Raw genomic sequence first — 7,210 nt, 5'->3', positions numbered from 1 at the left:
AGTTTATTAAACTTCAAAGTGTACTCTTGGACACTCATACTGCCCTGTTTTAGATTCATAAAATCCTTCTCCTTGGCCTCCCTCAACTCCAAAGGAAAGAATCGATCACAAAAAGCTTCTACAAATTTGCCCCAAACTGTGGGCTCAACACTCTCACCTTTTGATTCCTCCCAGTCAGTATACCACTAATTTACAACATCCTTGAGTTGATAAGTTGCCAATTCCACCCCTTCAACCTCATCCACATGCATTAACTTAAAGGTCGTATCTATTTCATCCATGAACTCTTGTGGATCTTCCTCTACCTTGGTGCCAATGAACTTAGGTGGGTTCATCTTCATGAAATGTCCGACCCTAGTAGCCTCAAACGTAACAGATACAGACCCAACATCTTTTGATAGTTGAGCCTGGTTAGCTACCAACTGTGTCAGTATATGAATAGACTGTCGGAGTTCTGCATTTGAAATATCTTCCGAGGCAGTTAAAGGACGGTTTACATTAGTCCACGAAGCTCGAGGTGGACTGGTTGGGGCCCCAGAGTAGGGAAAAGTTCTGGAGTGTGAGATCTATTATGGGTCCATATCCCATGGGTGGGACGGACCTCATCTGCCTATGTATTCTGATCGATGATACGATGTGGAGGCATAATTGTGTTTCTGAAATACAAGTGATTACAGATTAGGGGACAGTTAGACTCTGAAGCATGAACTAAATCACAAAGAAGGGAAATATTTCCTGAATGCCTAGCAGCATCCTTCTTATAAGTGTGGTGCGCTACACACCCATAAATAGGACTCTACCCGACGCGAATTCACAGACACCCTGGGACTATACCGTGCTTTGATACCAAGTTTGTCACAACCCGAACTGGGCCCTGGTCGTGACGAGTATTTCAAACCATGAGGCCTGAAACACTCCTATCTTTCTGGTAGTCACGGACACAATTCATATGATAAAATAAATATAGAAGATACATAATATAACGGAAACATGGTCAAGAATCATGCGAAAGTAATAATGGGGAATAATGTCCGACAATATCAACACAACATCTCTATAACATTTGCAAAATCTGTACTACATGACTAAAATAAATATCTATCTGAAAATCGGGACAAGGCCCCCAGTAGACCAAAAACTAATAAATGATAAATTAAACTATAGACATTAGGCCTTCTGAAATATAGAAGGCTCACCACTTAATTCTGCGATTTGTCGGGAGAAATCTACTGGTTGTCTAGACCCCTAGACTGTGCCTCCAAACCTGGGAGAAGAGGCGGTTAATATAAAACTACTGGTACACAGAGAAAGCAAAACAGAAATATAATAATTGTACACAATATAGGTGAGAGCCATTATAAAGCAGTTTCATATCAAATTATTTAAAAACACATAGACATAAGTAATAGTTTTCAATACCAATGTAATGCGATTGAGCAAGGTGGAATACCCTACAATTGTAATTCCACGATTATGTGGAATTCTCTTCTGGTGCTCGACGGCCAAGCCTCCAATCCAAGTAGCCGCCAGGATTTGGAGCTGGTATACCCCCCATGTGAGTATACTACAGGGAATCCCCCATGTGAGATGTCCCAATTATTTTATTATCCTCCCATGTAGGATACAATATCATATGACCCGCATCGACAACTATGGTTTCCAGCGATGAGCCCTTTCACTCAAACTCCTTCTTCGGGCATCCACCTTTCACATAAAAATCAATGCATTCAAACTTTGTTCAAATCAATCTCATATCATACTCTATAGGGTATTGTGATACCCGACTTGCAAGCCATCAATATCACATCATTCTTGTCATTCAACCATTGTATTCAACATGAATAACCTTCTCGTTTTCAAGTTAAAATTATATCAATTCTCAAAACATTTCATGTCATGCTCTTCAAGATGCTTTCAAACAATTTACATCATATGAACATTTAAAAAAAATTCACATCAAGAGAGGAAATTTCATATCATTCATGCTCTCAAGTTAACATCTTTTCGGAATACATGCATAAACATATATCATCTTGCAAATCACTTTAGGAGTAGGGCTAAGGGCCAAATCAATATCATAAAATGTTTTAAAAAAATCATATTCGTAACTTTAAAACCCCCATTTGAATACATTAATTTTAAAGCCCATGAAATTTTTGAGATAACCCCATGTACCTTGATTACTATGAATATTAGATGCTTCTCGAAGCCTACGTTGAGAGGATTCCAAATATGCAATTAGTTCCTAAAACCCCCGGTTGAATCTTGAGTTGCTTGGGTTTTTATTTTAAAACCCAAAGGAGAATCCTTGAGCAATTTTGATGAATGAAGGTGTATTTTGGGGTCCTTGGATCTGAATTTCGTCTTTTAGGGCTAAGTAAGGGTGGAAAAGGACCATTTTGCCCTAAAAATGGAGTGTTTAAGTCACTTGAAACCTTTACATAGGCGCTGCACATTCCATCACCTATGTTTACATAGGCGCTGCCTAGGCTATCGCCTATGCATTCCAGTGGCCTTGGGCGATTAGTTAGGTGATGAATATCACTTTGAAAGGCCATAACTTCTTGCTCGGGTGTTAGATTTTATCAAAATTGATATCATTGGAAAGTTAACTCGAAGACCTACTATTTGACACATAGTATGCTCCCTAATTTGACATATACAGAGAGTTATGGTTGATGGAAGATGACACAATTTACAACATCCACTCAAACTTAGTCGATCAAAATAGTTTTAACTCGTCCTTGAGTTGAAGGACCTCAAAGTGTGTGCCTCATTAAGGATTCTTTCTCGTAACCCATCAACATTCGGAATGCACAACCTACCCTGAAATCATAGAATACCATCACCACCAATTTGAAATGATATAACCTTTTATTGACCCACATCTTTCTTGATTTGCATCAAGATAGGATCTTTAACCTACTTCTCCATAACTGAAGAACAAAGAGATGACTTAGCTAACTCATGAACAATCATCCCTCCATCTTCAGAATCTAAGAGTCGCGCTCCTAGATTTGCAAGGCGGTAAATATCCTTCACCATCTCTTTCTTTCCTTTTTCTATATAAGAAAGGCTACCCATAGATAACCTGCTGAGGGCATTGACTAAAACATTTGCCTTGCCCAGATGGTAATGCAGACTCTTATCATAGTCTTTCAAAAGCTCTATCCAACGCCTCGGTCTGAGATTCAATTCTTTCTATGAGAAAACATCTTGCAAATGCTTATGGTCAGTATAAATATCAGCATGCACTCTATAGAGATAGTGCCTCCAGATTCTAAGTGCAAACACCACAGCTGCTAACTCCAAGTCATGAGTGGGGTGATTGCACTCATGCACCTTTACCTGCGTAGATGCATAAGCTATCACCTTACCATGTTGCATCAATACACAACCAAGTCCCACATCGGATGCATCAAAATAAACCACAAAATTATCTACACCCTCGAGATGGGTTAAAAGAGAAGCAGTTGTCAATTTGTACTACAACTTCTCAAAACTGTTTTCACACGAGTCAGACCACACAAACTTTATCTTTTTCTGAGTCATTTTAGTAAGTGGAGCAGATATGGAGGAAAAAATCTCTACGAACCTTTTGTAATACCCCGCCAAACCTAAAAAGTTCCGAATATCGATTAGAGTTGTGGATCTGGGCCATTTTCTCACTGCTTCAACTTTTTGGGGATCCACGCTTATCACGTCACTGGACACAATATGCCCTAAGAAGTCAATAGCATCTAACCTAATCCTATCACATCTGAAAAGTATAGAGTGTATTTGGACGTTGCCCACTAGCAGCACTGGAAGTGGCACCCTACTAGTTTGGGTGATCGGACTGAGCTGTGGAGCAATTCTGTTGACCTTGAGGGCCTGGCTGAGGACACTCTATAATCTTGTGGCCTGGCTTACCACAACCAAAATAGACATTACTACCGGCTCTGCAAATTCCCTTGTGGTTCTTACCATAAGTCTAACAACGGGGATTTGTTCGAGCACTGATAACACTGCCCTGAGATTTAGAGCCTAGTGCTCTATCTTTGTTGCCATCACTGAACTTCAGCACTGGGGCACTATAGGAGGAAGGGGCTAGAACTGCTGAATTAGGACGAAACTACGAATGATTTCCTCTCTCTGATTTGGCCTAAGCAAAACTAAAACTGCCTAATCTTTCTATCTTGTTCTGCCTCTCCCTAGTCTTAACCTTCTGCTCCTCTATCTGTTGAGTGTGGATTATGATCCTGGCTAAAGTCATATCACTGTTTAGCATAGCAGACCTACACTCATTTACCACATTATAATTCACCCCTGACACAAACTTGCTTATCTTAGCCCTGTTGTCTACAACTACACAAGGGGCATATCTGGCTAGCTGAGTAAATCTAAGAGAATACTCTCTAACCATCATATTTCCCTACCTGAGATTGATGAACTCAAGATCTTTGGCCTTTCTCAGCTTTCGGCGAAAGAATCTAAGAAAGTTGTGACAAATTCTTCCCACTCAACAGGACCTGCATCATCTAACCTTTTTGCTAACCACTGCTTGTACCAAGTGTGAGCAATATCCTACAATTATTATGTGGCTAACTCAGCACTCTGAGAAGAAGTTACTCCCATGATATTAATAAACTTCTGGACTTGGTCAATGAATTCTTGAGGATCCTCGACTGGCTTAGACCTAAAGAAGGATAGAGAGTTCATTCAGGTGAAGTCTCAAATCCTAGCTGCTGCTGAATTGGCCACTGAGTTGGCCAAAACGACTGCTGGTCATTCATTCTAGAAAGCTACAGGCTGAGGTAGAGCGGTAAATGTGGTCCTAATCTTCGGATGAGAAATATGTTCGTCCAAAGGATCTTCAGGCAGAGAAGCTAGATGATTTCTTCTCTTTGGATGCAAGTTTCTAAAATAAGAGAAGAGCGGATTAGACTGAGAGACTGACTTGAAATTATGCTTACTAGGACAACATGAATACTGAAGAAAGAGAACTATTCCTAAAATATCTCATAACCTCCTAGACATAAATGCTGCGTGCAATACACCCATTCACAAGACTCTACTAGATGAGCCTTTCAGAATTTCTAGAACTCTATTGAACCTTAGGCTGTGATACCAAGTTTGTAATGCCCCAATTTTCTAAATCTGAATACTACATGGTGCTTATGACCCCGAGGGACCACAAGCTAACCCATGACTAATATTTGTACCTGTACAGTGCATATATAATGTAATGATGCAGAAAACATAAACATGTAGGCCATAAGGTTCAACTGAATAAAGAATCTGTCAAAACATAATATCAATATGGGTGAAAGATACCTAAAACAGCTAAAAACTGAATCAAATCTGAACATAAGTCTGAATATTAAATCTGAAAGCCTCTAAGTACTGTCTGAATAAGGAGTTGAAGGAACATGACTCCAACTAACTCCGTAAATTAATAACTGGCTAAAATAATAATTAATAAATCAAATCATATTATCCTCGAATGAAGAGGACTTACTGAATCTCTGCGACTGGAAATGCTACTGCTACTGCTGATCTGGAGCTTGTGTCTCGTAACCTATGGTATAAGATAAAAACAAAGCACCATAGTGCAAATGTGTTAGTACGAGGGAATGTACTGAGTATACAAGTGAGGTAGGCTAAATATAAATAGGGTTTACATGCATGAACAATGCTAACTATCTTACTCTTATGAATGTAAGAGTACAAACATACATACTTAGTAACTGAAATCGTGGGTGCATGATAGCTAGTCCTGCATGCTAATACCTGGTTTACTGATGGCAAACATAAATGATACTGAAATTCTGATAACATGGGTGACTGTATCTTACAATTCTTTATCTGATGAAACTATCTAAGTTCTGTATTGTAACTGAGTCTGACTGTATCTGACAGTCTGATAGACTAAAATCTGAAGACCTATCTCAGTTCTTTTATTGAAATTGATTCTAAGATTGTGGGAGGTAGTTATTTAACCGACATGCCCCAATAACGCATAGAGTTAAGTTAGGATTTAATCTCTACCCCGACTAGAGGGGTATCAACACTGCACCACAATTAAGGACAGTTGTAGGTGACCTTTAGCTGGCAGGTATTCAAAAGAAAAATAGTGGGAACCCTAAACTGACAGGTTAATCCACCTCATCAATCCTACTCTGACAGGCTAAGATGTCTTAACCTATGCTGGCTATCACCACAAAAATTTTACAAAATAATATTTAAAACATGGTTCTTGAGCTCTATTAATGGATTGGATCCATAGATGAACACTACGCATAATTTAGAAACGGGACCTTGATGATTTGCTGGAGAGTTCTTGGATTGGGAAACTTAATTCTTGATTATCTTAGAAAAGGGCTTGAATCTTGCTTTTGAGAGATGAGTTTGATAGAAACCCTAATCTTGTAGTTGGGATCATAAGAGAGGGTTTTTAAGATGCTTAACTGAAGAAAAATGGGCAAAATTATTCCTCTTTAGGGTTATAAGTCATGGAAGGTGAAGTAAATGACCAAAATACCCTTGCAAAAATGCCATTGAATTGCTGGAAAAATACACTTGTCACCATCCGTGATAGACCGTCAGGTCCGTCATAGGCCGTCACGAATGGTCATCACAAAAGGGGTCCAAATTCTTGATTTTTTGCCCAGGGATGACGACGTTATCAGAAATTTTGTCAGAATGTGACGACTTCATCAAAAAGGTCGTCAGAAACATGATAGCCCGTCAGAAACGTCGTCACCGTTTTCCAGCTTGACGTGCTTGAATAAAATAGGGATAACTCTTTGCTTCGATATCTGATTTAGGAAAAATTGGTATCGTTGGAAAGATAATTCAATTATATATCTACTGATAGGTTATGATCTAAAAAATTCCAAGTATAATGAGAGATATGCTCATTTGAAGTTGACTATACCAATATCCTTCTCAAGAATTCAATCGGTAAGGAATGTTTTGATTCGTCTGATAGGTAGGAGTTATTTGAAGCCTTAATATACATCTAAATTACTCATAAAACTATAAAATAACCATGATGTACTATGAATAAGCTTGGTACATGGCTCTAATAATGGTTTGGATTTTTTGGGGTATTTCTGGGTGCTTGGCTACCGAGTTAATGACAAATTCCATATAGCCCATGGAATTACATTTTTGTAGGATATACCACCTAGCACAGAAGTAACATAAGGAGTGTCTTAGATTTCAG

The sequence above is a fragment of the Capsicum annuum genome, unplaced genomic scaffold, assembly GCF_002878395.1.
Source record: "Capsicum annuum cultivar UCD-10X-F1 unplaced genomic scaffold, UCD10Xv1.1 ctg73668, whole genome shotgun sequence".
In the NCBI taxonomy this organism is placed as follows: Eukaryota; Viridiplantae; Streptophyta; class Magnoliopsida; order Solanales; family Solanaceae; genus Capsicum; species Capsicum annuum.
This window is presented reverse-complemented; position numbering follows the sequence as displayed.